General features: G+C 43.2%; 1 pseudogene; it reads left to right on the forward strand.

Moving 5' to 3' along the window:
• Positions 1-5,176: 5,176 nt before the first annotated feature.
• On the forward strand, positions 5,177-15,676 carry LOC128594683 (la-related protein 1B-like; annotated as a pseudogene).
• The last annotated feature ends 37 nt before the right edge of the window (positions 15,677-15,713 follow it).

The following is a 15,713-nucleotide window of genomic DNA, read 5'->3' on the forward strand; positions in this document are numbered from 1 at the left end:
TAAATGCCTAGACCATAAAACAATGGTTAATATAAAATGTATTACATACAGGTGTATGGTGATTTTTAAATATGAATGTCAATAGAATTCAACTACTTTGCTTAAAGGTGCAATCAAGTAAACTTAATTGATCTTGACACTTTTAAGATGAGGAGTTCCCTGGGTTGTTGTCTACTGCAAGAAAAATTTTAAAGAACTGTTTTCTGACGACTTATTTTCTGGCGGAAAAAAAGAAAAACACAAGGTAGTGTGTTTTTTTCTTTCAACTTTAAAATTTTTCCCTTCAATTTCTAACCACTCTGACCTGCTGATGGACTGTGCTCCACGTTGGCCGCCTGCTGAGAAGAGTTGCAGAGGTGTGGCAGCACTGTCCGCTTTCTCTGGACCCATCTGCCCCTCTAGTAGGGAGATCCCCTCCCAGGGAAGAGTCTCACTTCTATAACTGAAATGTCCAACCCAAGGTGGCTCAGGGACTGATCCCTCTCACCCTCCCTGAGGTCTCAGGGCCTTCCCCAGCACCCCCAAAGGTGGACAGCAGAAACCTTCTGGCCCAGGACACCTGTCCCACCATCATCTGAATGGGCAATCCACCCTGATTCCAAATCTGAGATTCCAGAGGAGGTGGAGATAAAGAGATGTAAAGATAAAGGAGTGAGGCAGAGGGGAAAAAGTCTTTTTTTGTTTTGTTTGTTTTGTTCTGTTTGTAGAGACAGTATCTCACTCTGCTGCCCAGGCTGCAGTGCAGTGGTGCAGCCATAGCTCACTACAACCTTGAACCCCTGAACTCAAGCAACCCTCCCACCTTGGCATCCTGAAGAGATTACAGGCATGACCCACCACCCCCAGCCAAACAGATGTTCTTCTAGAAAATTCAATCAATTGTATTAGACTCATAAAAAAGCAAAAATAAAAAGCAGCAGAAAAAGAAACGTCAAAAGAAAAGAGCAAAAAGGAAGGAAAGGAGGAAGAGAATGAGGAAGAGTGAGGGAGAGGTGAGAGAGAGGAAGAAGAAAAGGAAGAAGGAAGGGCAGGGACATCCTGGCCCTTAGCCCTGACATCTGTCAATGGGACGCCAGAACCCAGGCACCAGATGACAGGGGATGAATGCAGAGAGCAGCATAGCACTGCCCAGCAGGTGACCCGCCCAGGGACCTAGGAAGGATTTCCTGATCCTCCTAATCCCTTCCCTGGTCAAGGGTGAAACAGGCAAGTCTTGGTGGGAGGAATTTGAGAACCAAGTTATGGGGAAAGGCCTAGAGATCTCTAACCTTGATCTCTGTTCCTGAGAGGATCAAAGGGGAGAGGCCTGGGGCAGTGGGGGCTGGAGAGGCCCTGTCCTACCCTGAGAGGCTGATTCTCACACTCCCCAGGATGCCAGACACCCTTTTCATCTCCTGCCACAGTGTCTTCTCCACAGGAAAAGCTGCGTCTTAAGCCCCGAGGCCAGCACCCCTGCACTCTAATGACCACCTTCAAATAATCAGGCCCACCTCACACCTGGAATCAGCTTACTCTGCACTTAACTTATTTTATTTCCATGAATATTTTGGGGTAATAATGTGAGATAATTCTTACTGTCCTCATTTTACAGCTGAGAGATAGAGGCTCAGCAATATAAGGAAATCTGCACAGTATCACACAGTCCTGTGGCCAAAGTGATGGAACCAGGGCTAAACCAGAGCTCAGCGGAGCTCTAAAGGGGAACCACCAGATTGGGAGCACCAGACCCAGGGGGTGCTCCAGAGATTGCGGAGGGGTTGAAGAGGAGGCAGAGAACATCTAAAAACTTCTATTATAAAAGCTTTAATTTACCTCTTTTAATATGCTATTTGCATTTCTTCTTCTAACCCGTATAATGTTTGTACATACTATTTGTTAGCTGCATGTTCGACATATATTGCTGAGTGTATGATAAGGGTTTGGAGATCCTTGCTCCGAACCCCTGCTCTGGAAATCTTGTCTAAAGCAGCAGGTCTCAGAGAACTAAGCAAGACCAAGACGCAGCAGCTGCTGCCCGGGAAGCGCCCACGTAGGTGAGGGGAGTAACTGACGCGCCGCTGGAAAGGCAGCCCAAGTGGTCAGACCCGGTTTTACTTGCCCTCTGCTGCCCCCGTGTGGCTAGAACATAGAAGACAGAAAGAGCACTTCCAAGCCGCAAGACTTACTGGAGGGGTATGGAGAAGGACCCAGAAAACAAATCTTAAAATTGTGGCAGGACACGGCGGCTCACGCCTGTAATCCTAGCACTCGGGGAGACCGAGGCAGGAGGAGCTCTAGAGCTCAGAAGTTTGAGACCAGCCTGAAAAAGAGACCCCGTTTCTACTAAAAATAGAAAAATTAGCTGAGTGTTGTGGCAGGCACCTAGAATCTCAACTACTTGGGAGGCTGAGGCAGGAGCATCACTTGAGCCTAGGAATTTGAGGTTGCTGTGAGCTAGGCTGACGCATGGCACTGCAGCCTGAGCAACAATGTGAGACTTTGTCTCAAAAAAAGAGAGAGAGAGAGACTTAAGACATAAATCCAATACATGAATCTTGTTCTGATACTGATTCAAACCGTGTATATACACACACACACACATATGGGTGTGGATATATATATATTAGATAACTTGGGAAATTTGAACACTGATTGCACACTGCATATTTGAGAATATTATGAAATTGTTGCAGAGGTGCAGGGAGAAGGGGATGAGCAAAAATCTACCTAACAGGTAACAGTGAACACCGTCTTGGTGATGGGCACACTCATAGCCCTGACTTAAGCACTACAAAGGTGACCCAAAACATTTATACCCCCGTAATATTTTGAAATAAAAAAATAAATTATTGCAAAAACAATAATGATACTGTGCTCATGCTTTTTTTTTTTTTTCCTTTTAGTGCCGTGGCCTCACACAGCTCACAACAACCTCCAATTCCCGGGCTCAAGCGATTCTCTTGCCTCAGCCTCCCGAGTAGCTGGGACTACAGGCGCCCGCCACAACGCCCAGCTATTTTTTTGGTTGCAGTTTGGCCGGGGCCGGGTTTGAACCCACCACCCTCGGTATATGGGGCCGGCACCTTACCGACTGAGCCACAGGCGCCACCCAGTGCTCATGCTTTTTAAAAGTCTTTATCTTTTAGAGATACTGAAGTATTTGTGGTAAAAGTGATATAATATCTAGGATGTGTTCTAAAATAATCTGGGGTTGACAGTGGAAATAGAGATGGGACCAGAGTGGTCCTGAATTAGTAATTATTGTATTCTGGTCATGGGTACATGGAAATTCTTTGTTTCATTATCTCTACTTAAGTGTATGTTTGAATTTTCCAGAATCATAAGTTTAAAAAAAAATTTTCATACTCCCTCTTTCTATACATCTTTTCTCTGCAACTCTAAATAGCAAAATTCTTTAAGGAATTTTATGACACAAAATATCTCCACTTCTATATGTGTACCATGAAATACTATTCGGTCATTAAAAAAGATGGAGACTTTACATCTTTTGTATTAAACTGAATAGAAGTAGAACACAGTATTCTTAGTAAAGCATCACAAGAATGGAGAAGCAATAATCCTATGTATTCAATTCTGATATGAGGGTAATTGCTGACCTAGTACCCTGTGGGGGGTGAGGGAAGGAGAGAGGGAGTGTGGGAGGTCACGGGGTGTGACGCACCTCTTGGGGATGGATCACCATTATAAGAGCCACTTTACCTAACAAATGCAGTCAGTGTAACCTGGTTCTTTGTGCCCTCAATGAATCCCCAACAATGAAAAGAAATTTTAAAAAATTTAAAAGAAAATCTCCACTTCTTCCTCTTTTGCAGATTTAAGGCAGAATTCACATACTATAAAATTCATCATTTTAACTGTACAATTCAATGATTTAATTTATAGGGTTATAGAACATTTTCATCACCCCAAAAAGAAAGCTTATGCTCATTTTATACATATACTCCATTCCAACACCCAGCCCGGACAAATACTAATCTTTCTCTGTAGATGCATGCATTGTGCACGTTTCATGCAAGTGTATTCACAGTATATATGGCCTTTTTCAGTCTGACTTCTTCCTTTCCCTTAGCAAAATGTTTTCAAGGTTCATTCATGTTGTAGCACATATCAGTATTTCATCCCTTTTTATTGCTGAATAACATTCCATTGCATGGATACATTATATTTATTGCTCACCAATTCACAATTGATGAATATTTGAGTTGTTTCTATTTCATGGCTATTGAAAATAATACTGCTGTGAGTTATTGTACAAGTATTTGTATGGACCTATGCTTTTATTTTCCTCCGATGGATGCCGAGGGATGGAATTGCTGAGTCATATGTTAAATCTAAGTTGAACACCTTGAGGACTTGCCAACCTGGCTTCCAGTTATAGAACAAGATGAAGTAGATGCACTTCTGATTCTTTCTGCTAAATACCCGGAAGTCATATAAAAAACAAACACAAGAAGATTCTGAAAGTTAGAAAGAAGGTAGACTGGCTAGGAATCTCAAGATCCAAAGAAGAACACAGTGGTGAGTTCCCTGGATTTTGTTTTTGCTGCATATTATGCCTGCAAGACTGGGTGTTAGAAAAGCCAGCAACCAGGAAACTTCAAAAGTCACAGGCCAAAAAAAATCCCAAAAAAGTCTATAGCCAGGCTCAGCGTCTGTAGCTTAGTGGTTAGGGCACCGGCCACGTACACCAGGGCTGGTGGGTTAGAACCTTGCCTGAGCCTGCCAAACAAACAAACAAACAAAACAAAATAGCTGGGTAGGCGCCTGTAGTCCCAACTACTTGGGAGGCTGAGACAAGAGAATCACTTGAGCCCAAGAGTTTGAGGTTGCTGTGAGCTGTGACACCAGGGCATGCTACTGAGGGTGACAAAGCGAGACTCTGCCTCAAAAAGAAAAAAAAAAGTCTGTAGCCAAAGGACTAAGCAAGGGACATCCTGGAAAGACAAAAAAACCTTTTAGACAATAATTGTTCTATTCCAGACAAAAAATTCAGGGGGGAAAGGTGCCCACACCCAAACCTGCCAGCAAAGGCCAAGTGGAGTTCAGAAATGACACTTTAGACGTCCACAGTCACCCAGGGGAAGTACCCCTCCCCACTGCTGGCATAGCTTCAGAGATCAAGTGGGAAGCTGGGGCTTCCAACCCTTCCTGGTGGTACCAAGCCCCCTTCATCACGATGTCACTGGAGATCAAGTGGGAAGCAGGAATAAGGTGCTTCACCCTCTCTCGGCCAGTGTTTGCCAGCAGAGACCTAGTAGGAAACTTGAAGTCCCAGCCACACCTGGCAATAGCAAGGTGCCCTGCCTCTGCAAGTGTCAGCAGAGGCCAACTGGGGAACCTGGACTTCTACCCCCACTTGACAGCTGTCAGGTGCCACCCTCTTTCCTCTACTGGTCCAGTGTTGGAGAATGCCCACTAAAACAGACCAAAGTAAGATCCAGAGCCTCATAACACAATATCCAAACTGTATAAGGCATAACTGAAAATCAATTGTCATACCAAAAATCCGGAAAATCTCAAACTGAATAAGAAAAGACAATTAACAGACACAAACACAAGGAGTTAGTTTCATGAGACAGGAGTCTGCCAGCCTCCTCACTTGCCCACAAATTAATAAATGTCTCTTTCCTTCTCTTTAAACCACTTGTCCCCATTTTTCTGATGCAGCTTCAGGGGACAAGTACCAAACTTTTGGTAACAGATTTTGGAGTCCCTGGGTGGGCCCATAGGCACCCAGTGGAATAGCCCTGGGAGAGGCAGGGAGTACCCTCTCCCACAATACCCTGTCCTGGGAGCAGTCCCAGGTCAAAGCTGTAGGTCTTTGCAGGCAGGAGCAATTTCCTTTGAAGGTAAGAGCAAGAGACAACCTCAGCAGCTGCTGGAGCCTTTTTTAGCTCCAGGGAAACTCCGTCTCTGTCTCCCCAAAGTAGATGTAACTCCCTGCAACTTAAACTGAGTTGAGGAGAAGGAACTGGATTTGGAAAGTGTCTGGATGCCAGGCCTTTTGTTGGCTATGCCAGCTAAGGATTCTTTGAGACATTTGAAAGGAAACACCACCCTAGGATAGGGAACAATCAGTATGCATTTTGGAAAAAAAAAGACATTGTAAGAACCCCGTCCTCAAATTGCAGAGGACTCCAGGTAACAGGAAACCCTCAGGAAAGCAAATGATTCCTTCAGGTCCGGGACTCAGATGAGGAAAGGGGGTCCAGGAGGACTTCCCTGCCTCACTAGTAGCTCCAACCCAATTATCTCCATAGAAAACCCAGGTGCAAACTGACAATGGAGACCTGATCGGCAGACTTTTATGCATGGGGGGAATCCCAAGGCTCCATGCCTCCCCACTGAAGCCCCAGGAGCAAATTGACAGAGGGGATTTGATTGGTTCCAAGATCCCCTTTAAAACCAAAGACTGGGACTCTGGCCTTTGGAATGACATAGCTAAGTGGAGACGGATTTCTTTTTCTTTTTCTTTTTCTTTTTCTTTTTCTTTTTCTTTTTCTTTTTCTTTTTCTTTTTCTTTTTCTTTTTTTTGAGACAGAGCCTCAAGCTGTCACCCTGGGTAGAGTTTCCTGGCATCAGAGCTCACAGCAACTTCCAACTCGGTAGAGTGCTATGGTGTCACAGCTCACAGCAACCTCAAACTCTTGGGCTTAAGTGATTCTCTTGCCTCAGCCTCCCAAGTAGCTGGGACTACAGGTGCCCACCAGAATACCCAGCTATTTTTTGGTTGTAGTTGTCATTGTTGTTTAGCAGGCCCAGGCTGGGCTCGAACCTGCCAGTCTTGGTGTATGTGTGACACCCTACTCACTGAGCTATAGGTGCTAAGCCAGTACCATTTGTTGAAAAGACTTCTTTCCCATCTTGAATTGCCTGGGTAGCTTTTTGAAAATTAATTGAGCATAAATCAATTCTATTGCATTGATTTATGTGTCTAAATTTATGCCAATACCATGCTGTCTTGATTACTGTAGCTTTTGAAACTGGAAAGTGTAAATCCTTCACTGTCCTTTTTCAAAACTGTTTTGGCTATTCTGGGTTCGTAGCATTTTCATATGAATTTCAAAGTCAGCTTACCAATTTCTGGAAAAAACATAAGACAGGTAGGATTCTGAGAGGTACCAGGTTGAATCTATATATCAATTTGGACAATATTGCCACCTTAACAATATTAAGTCTTCCAACACAGGAAAATGAGACATCTATTTAGATATTATTTAATTTTTTTTGTTTGTTTGTTTGATAGAGGGTCTAGCTCTGTTGCCCACACTTACAGTATGGTGGCATCATCATAGCTCAATGCAACCTCAAACTCCTAGGCTCAAGGGATATTCTAACTTCAGCTTCCAGAGTACCTTGGACTATAAGAATATGCCACCACACCCAGCTACTTTTTCGATTTGGGTGGGAGATGGAATCTTGCTATGTTGCTCAAGCTGTTCTTGAACTCCTGGCCTCAAACAATCCTCCTGCCTTAGCCTCCCAAAGTGCTAGGATTACAGGCATGAGCCACCACAACTGACCTATTTTATTTCTTTCAGCAATGTTCTGTAGGTTTCAGTGAATGAGTCTTGCTATCTTTTGTTAAATTTATTTCAGAGAAATTTATCCTTTATGATAATATTAGAATAGAATGGTTTTCCTAATTTCATTTTTTTATTGTTTAGTTGCTAAGACATAGAAATGCACTTGAATTTTGTGTATTGATCTTGTATCCTGGGACCTTGCTAAACTTGTTCATTAGTTCTAGTAATATTTGGAGATATTTGGTAGAATTTTCTGCATGAAACATCATATAATCTGCAAATAAATACAGTTTACTTCCTTACTTCCTTTTTACTTCTTCCATTCCAATCTGGATTCCTTTCATTTCTTTCTTTGTGAGGCCTAATTACACAGGGAAGACTCTCAAATATAGCATTGAAAAGATGTGATGAGACTGAAAATCCTTGTACTGTTTCCAAATTTATGGGAAAACATTAAGATTTTTACCATGTAGTAGGAAGTTAGCTGTAGGTTTTCATTAATGCTCTTTCTTAGGTTGAATAGGTTCCCTTCTATTTATAACTTAAGAGTTTTTATCAATGATGAGTATTGGATTTTATCAAATACTCTTTCTGTTGAGATGACATGTGATTTTTTTTTTTTTTGGCCTTTATTCTAACACTCTGGTGTACATGTATTAAGTTACTTGATTTTTGGATGTTAAGTACTAATTAAATCTGTAGTTCTTATGGGTCTAGTCAGATCTGGGGGAGGGGGTTCCCCCTTGAGCCAATTTCCACAACTTGTAGCATTCTAGGAAATTGTCCATTTCATCTAAATTGTCTAATTTGTTGGCACATAGTAATTGATAGTATTTTGATAAGTTCCATCAGTAGCAATGCCCCCTCTTTCATTCCTAATTTTAGTACATAATTTGTCTTTTTCTTGGTCACTCTAACTAAGGATTTATTAATTTTGTTAATCTTTTCAAAGAGTTGACTTTTGCTTTTATTAATTTTGTCTATCGTCTTCTTAGTTTCTGCTTTATTTATTTCCAATTCAATGTTTGTTCTTTTCTTCCTTTTGCTTGCCTTTTTTTTTTTTTTGCAGTTTTTGGCCGGGGCTGGGTTTGAACCCGCCACCTCCAGCATATGTGGCTGGCGCCCTACACCATTGAGCCACAGGCGCCACCCCTTTGCTTGCTTTTAGCTTAATTTGTTCTATTCCCAACTTCTTAGGGTGGAAGTTTGGCTTATCAATTTGTGATCTTCATTCTTTTATAATATAGGCATTACCAGCTATGAATTCTGAGCAGAGCTTAGAGAGCTCTGTTAGAGCTGCAACTCAAAACTCCGCTATGTTGTGTTTTCCTTTGCATTCAGCTTCAAATATTTTCTTTTCTTTTTTTTTTTTTTTGAGACAGTTTCACTATGTCACCCTCAGTAGAGTGCAGTAGCATCACAGCTCACAGCAACCTCAAACTCTTGGGATTAAGCAATTCTCTCGCCTCAGCCTCCCAAGTAGCTGGGACTATAGGCGCCCACCATAATGCCTGGCTCTTTTTTCTTTCTTTTTTTTTTTTAAGAGACAGAGTCTCACCCTCGGTGATCACCCTTGGTAGAGTGCTGTGGCATCACAGCCCACAGCAACCTCCAACTCCTGGGCTTAGGCGATTCTCTTGCCTCAGCCTCCTGAGGAACTGGGACTACAGGTGCCTGCCACAATGCCTGGCTATTTTTTGTTGCAGTTTGGCCGGGGCCCTACCCACTGAGCCACAGGTGCCACACTATTTTTTGTTGTTGTTGTTGTTGTTGTTGTTGCTGTTGTTGCAGTTTGGCCAGAGCAGGGTTCGAACCCACCATCCTCGGTATATGGGGCTGAACCACAGGCGCCACCCCTGGCTATTTTTTTTGTTGTAGTTGTCATTGTCGTTTGGCAGGTCTGGGCTGGGTTCGAACCTGCCATTCACTTTGATGAATGTGGCCCTAACTGCTGAGCTATGGGCACCCAACCACCTCCAGATATTTTCTAATTATGTTTGTGATTTTTTTTTCTTTGATCCATTGGTTGTTTAGAAGTATGTTGTTTCTGGTCAGTGCCTGTGGCTCAGTGGGTAGGGTGCTGGCCCCATATAACGAGGGTGGCAGGTTCAAATCCGGCCCTGGCCAAACTGCAACCAAAAAATAGCCCGGCATTAGGGTGGGCGCCTGTAGTCCCAGCTACTCGGGAGGCCGAGGCAAGAGAATTGCTTAAGCCCAGGAGCTGGAGGTTGCTGTGAGCTGTGTGAGGCCACGGCACTCTACCAAGGGTGATAAAATGAGACTCTGTCTCTACAAAGAAGTATGTTGTTTCATTTTCACCCCACTTGCAATTTTCTCAAATTTCCTTTTCTTGATTTTTAATTTAATTCTATTGTGTTTAGAGAGCATACTTTCTATGATTTCAGTCCTTATAAAGTTATTGAGACCTGTTTTACATCCTGTCATCTGGTCTATCGAGTACCTTCCATATGCACTTGAGAAAAGTGTTAGGTTCTGCAATTATTTAGTAGAATGTTTTATAGATGTCAGTTAGGTTTAGATGGTTGCTAGTGTTGTCAAGTCTTCTGCTGGAAGACAGCTTTTACCTGTCAGCCCTCTTTGTGAACTGAAGGTCACTGCCTCCCCAAGGCCACACTCTTTCCAGGGGCAACCCACTTTCCAGGACTAGTGAACGTGGGGGTGCAACAGCCTGGCTCTCTTACTCTGATTCAAAACAGCTCTGAAGGGTCACCTCAGTTATGGATTAAGCCTCAAAGTCTGCTTCCTGGAGACTCAATCTGTGTACCCCTATTCAGTCAAACTATGACAACCTAGTTTTAAAGTATATTCCCAATCAAACCACTTCTCAGCATGTCCCCATCACTCCTCATTGGCCACCACACAGAGACTGGCCTGACGACGAGGTTGGGGGAAGGTTGGAAGCCAGAGAGCCAGGGAGGATACCATGCAATATTCCTAATAAAAGATGGTGGGGGTTCAGGGAAAAGCAGTCTGATTTGGAGTTGAATTTGAAACCAGAATTCCTTTCTCCTGTGGCCCTCACTCTAAAAGTGGTTCAAGCAATGAGAAGAGCAGGTACAATGGCCCTATGGTCTGGCCGTTCCTGTATAAAGAAGTGAGAAGGCAAGTGGGGCTGGATGGAGGGAGGAGTGATCAGAGATGAGGCCAGAGAGGCACAGGGAGAGGGGAAGGAACAGCAGATACTAGGGCCTCGCAGGCTCTGCAAGGAAGTTACTGTTACTCTGAATGAGTGGAGAAGGGACAGAAGAGTTTTGCCAGAGGAGTGGCTCAGTCAAAGCCTATTTTAACAGACTCGCTCTGGAGGCTGTGTAGAGAAATCACTGAGGACAGCAAGGACGGCAGCAGGGAGAAATGTTAGGAGATGCAAGAGATGATGCTGGGTTGGACGAGGGTATTAGCAGTGGGGATAAGAAATGGTCATATTCTGTGCGTGTGTGTGTTTGTTTCTACAGGTAGAGCCAATGGGACTTAAGACAGATTGAATGTAGAGTATAAGAGGAGTCTGCAACATCTTCAAGGATTTGGACCTGAATCACTGAAAGAAGATAACTGCAAAATGCTATCAGGGAAAGGCAGAAGGTTTGGAGGTAAAATTGGGTCAGTTCTAGGCATGCTGAGTTTGAGGTACTCATCAGACATTGGGAGCACAGTCCTGGAGTCTAGGTAGTGGCTACAGATATAAATTTGGGAGTCAGCAGCACAAAGATGGTCTTTGTAGGTGGTATTTGAATGACAGGAGTGAGGAGACTGGATGAGATCACATAGGGAGTGATAAAAATACAAGAGGCAGAAGGATTGACTATGGACCCTACAGTGGTAAGACACTGGGGACATGAGGAGTGACCAACAGGGAAGCAGAGATGGGCCCTAGAGGAACAGGGAGCTCCAAGTCCCTGAACTACATACTTACCAATAATTTCTCAGGTGGGTCACTCCTGCTTATTTCTTTTCTTTTCTTTTCTTTTTTATTTATTTTTATTGTTAAATCATAGCTGTGTACATTAGTGCAATCGCCTGTACCCATTCTAAGATGTACCATAGATGTGGCCCCACCCATTACCCTCCCTCCTGCTTATTTCTATAGCTACAGTGAGCTCTTTTTTTTTTTTTTATTGTTGGGGATTCATTGAGGGTACAATAAGCCAGGTTACACTGATTGCAATTGTTAGGTAAAGTCCCTCTTGCAATCATGTCTTGCCTCCATAAAGTGTGACACACACCAAGGATCCATCCCCCTCCCTCCATCCCTCTTTCTGCTTTTCCTCCCCACCCCATAACCTTAATTGTCATTAATTGTCCTCATATCAAAATTGAGTACATAGGATTCATGCTTCTCCATTCTTGTGATGCTTTACTAAGAATAATGTCTTCCACTTCCATCCAGGTTAATACGAAGGATGTAAAGTCTCCATTTTTTTTAATGGCTGAATAGTATTCCATGGTATACATATACCACAGCTTGTTAATCCATTCCTGGGTTGGTGGGCATTTAGGCTGTTTCCACATTTTGGCGATTGTAAATTGAGCTGCAATAAACAGTCTACTACAAGTGTCCTTATGATAAAAGGATTTTTTTCCTTCTGGGTAGATGCCCAGTAATGGGATTGCAGGATCAAATGGGAGGTCTAGCTTGAGTGCTGTGAGGTTTCTCCATACTTCCTTCCAGAAAGGTTGTACTAGTTTGCAGTCCCACCAGCAGTGTAAAAGTGTTCCCTTCTCTCCACATCCACGCCAGCATCTGCAGTTTTGAGATTTTGAGATGTGGGCCATTCTCACTGGAGTTAGATGATATCTCAGGGTTGTTTTGATTTGCATTTCTCTAATATATAGAGATGATGAACATTTTTTCATGTGTTTGTTAGCCATTCGTCTGTCATCTTTAGAGAAAGTTCTGTTCATGTCTCTTGCCCATTGATATATGGGATTGTTGGCTTTTTTCATGTGGATTAATTTGAGTTCTCTATAGATCCTAGTTATCAAGTTTTTGTCTGATTGAAAATATGCAAATATCCTTTCCCATTGTGTAGGTTGTCTCTTTGCTTTGTTATTGTCTCCTTAGCTGTACAGAAACTTTTCAGTTTAATGAAGTCTCATTTGTTTATTTTTGTCGTTGTTGCAATTGCCATGGCAGTCTTCTTCATGAATACAGTGAGCTCTTATCGTCTTTGTGTTATTATACCAGGCACAGAGTCAATTCCCATAAGATGAAAACTCCTCACAACAAAGGTGTGAATGGCTGAGACTTTTATCAAAGAAAAGTCATTTGAACAAAATGAACCTTTATTTGATAGGCTATTGTAAGGAAAAGGTCATTTTACATGAGAGGGAACTATCTGTGTCCCTGCCATGCTATGACTCACTAGAATGATGACAGGGCCAGTGGCACCCTCATTAGCATCAACCATTGGGAAGCCACTGGGAAGGAGAAAGACACTCTGAGAGAAGCATCAACACTCTCTTGGGCTGAAAGCTCATTGAGGACCCAGGCACAGTTTAAATGCCTGAGTAGGTGCATAGTGTCTGGTCTTGGTTAGGGTAAGGCAAGAAGTGGGCTGGACACCTGCCTGGTACTGTCCTTAAGCTCAGCTCTGCCTCCCACCCCACACTCTTGGTTCTGCATCCACCTAACCACTTCTTCTCTGTCTCTGTTGCAATTTCTTCTTTCTCTCAAACTCCAGCCTACTGCCTCCTTTTCCACAAACGGTGTGAGGTCACAACATTGCAGATATGGCAAGTTCAATTCTTTCCACCAAGGTCTTTGTGGTTCCATGAGAAACTGGTGTCTCTTCCTATTTTCTTTCACTGTTCACAAACACCAAACCCCCCAACTCAACACCCAGAAAGTGCAAAAGCAGGAACTTTTCACATTAGGGTTTCTCTTCCCAGATTCATACCCCCAACCACTGCCTCCTCAACTAAGAGATGTGATGTGAAAATAATAATGACACAAGTAGGGCCATGAGCTAAAAAACACAGGCAGAAAATTCACACAAGAAGAAACAAGAAGGCCAGGAGTGGCTCACGCCTGTAATCCTAGCACTCACGGAGGCTAAGGTGGAAGGATCCCGTGAGCTCAGATGTTCAAGACCAACCTGAGCAACAGTGAGACCCCATCTCTACTAAAAACAGAAAAAAAAAAAAATAGCCAGATGTATAGGCACCTGCCACATCTGGCTATTTTTTTCTGTTTTTAGTAGAGATGGGGTCTCACTGTTGCTCAGGCAGGAGGATCACTTGAGCTCAGGAGTTTGAGATTGCTGTAAGCTAAGCTGATGCCACAGCACTCTCCCCCAGGGTAACAGGTAAGACTCTTAGCAAAGTATCACAAGAATGGAGAAGCAAGAACCAAGGTACTCAGTTCTAATATGAAGCCAGGAGATGATCTAATTATACACCCACGTAAGCGAAAAACTCAAATCAATTCAAAGTGGGGGTGGGGGAAACGAGGGGGTGGAAAGGAGAGGAGGGAGGAGTGTGCTCCCACTTAATGGGCATAATGTTAGAGTATATGGCACATCTCTTGGGGCCAGGACACAATTTTAAGAAGGACTTTACCTCACAAATGCAAACATTGTAATCTAATTCTTTGTACCCACAATTAACCTGAAACAGTTTTTAAAAAGAGAACTGAAGGGGGCCCAGAGGGGGGAACTTGGCAGCACTGCCTGGCCTCCGTGGTGGTGCTGGCGTTTCCTCCCCACCCCCCACGTGGGAAAGTAGCTAACTTTAGATAGATACTGCAGTGCATCATTTGGGAAAGTCTCTGTGGACCTTTTTAAAAAGCATTGAAGTAACACAGAGCAAGGGATTTATTGAGCTCAGTTCCCCAAAAATCATAAAAGCAGGAAAACTCAAGACAAAGAAATCCAACAAGGCTAGTGATTTCAGAGATACGGTGAATTGGCCAACACCAAGTGAACTAATGAACACTGGATGTCAGAGTATTATCAGTCAAAGAAATAAGCAACCACAAAATAGAAAAGAAAAAAAAGAGAAGGTTGAAAAGAGAAGTAATAGTGACAGCAAAGAAAACAGGGAAACAAAATTAGATGATCCTGGTGAAAATGCCAGTGAGGGTGAGGCTCAGTCAAGTAATCAAAGAAGGAGAGCTAATAAGCACAGGTGGGTACCACGTCATTCAGATGATGTAAGACCAGGTAGTCAAGAAAGACCTGGATCCGGAACAGCTCAAGACGTCAACCGGAAGCAAATAAACCAGCACATAGCAGTAGGAGAAATGATACACAGAGTTGGAGGAGAGATAGAGAAAAGCGTGATGATCGAGATGAAGTTTCCAGCGTGAGAAGTGAGGGTGGTAATGCCTGCGGTTCCTTCAGAGGCCGGGGAAGAGGCCAAGGACGAGGCAGAGGACGAGGGAGAGGAAATCCTCGATTGAACTTTGATTATTTGCATGGTTATTGAGAACATGATGAAAGACTGATCAGCCATTTCAAACAGAACTTAATGCCATGTGTTACCATGGTGATGTACAGGCGCACGGGGTATCCTGTGGAAGAAGCATTGCTTACGGAGTATATTAAGCGTCAAAGTGAATATTACTTCAGCACAGAAAATTTGGAATGGGACTTTTTTCTTCAGAGGAAGGTGGATGAACAAGGTTTCTTGCCTATTTCACTGATTGCTGGTTTTCACCGTGTTCAGGCTCTCACTATAAACCTAAGTCTCATCTTAGAGGCACTGAAAGCACTGAAGTAGAAATTGTGGATGAGAAAATGAGAAAGAAGATAGAACCAGAAAAATGTCCAAATTCAGGCCCTCCTCTACGTACTGTGAAACGAACAGACTTCTCTCAACTGATTGATTGTTGAGAGTTCATACCAGGCCACACCTTTTGTCCATATACAGCTAACAACTTTTCTTTTCTTTCTTTCTTTTTTTTTTTTGTTGTTGTTGTTGTTGTTGTTGTTGTTGCAGTTTGGCCAGGGCTGGGTTTGAACCCGCCACCCACAGTATATGGGGCTGGCGCCCTACTCACTGAGCCACCAGTGCTGCCCCTAGGTAACAACTTTTCTTCTAGAGCAAACATCATAACAGTGGGCTATTTGGTCTAATTCACTTATCCTTTTTTTAGTTTATTGAGATTCATTGAGAAAATTAATGATAAATGACTTTTAATGCTCCAAATTCTATTGCCTCCCACACAGA

Source organism: Nycticebus coucang, chromosome 9 (assembly GCF_027406575.1).
Source record: "Nycticebus coucang isolate mNycCou1 chromosome 9, mNycCou1.pri, whole genome shotgun sequence".
Classification (NCBI taxonomy): Eukaryota; Metazoa; Chordata; class Mammalia; order Primates; family Lorisidae; genus Nycticebus; species Nycticebus coucang.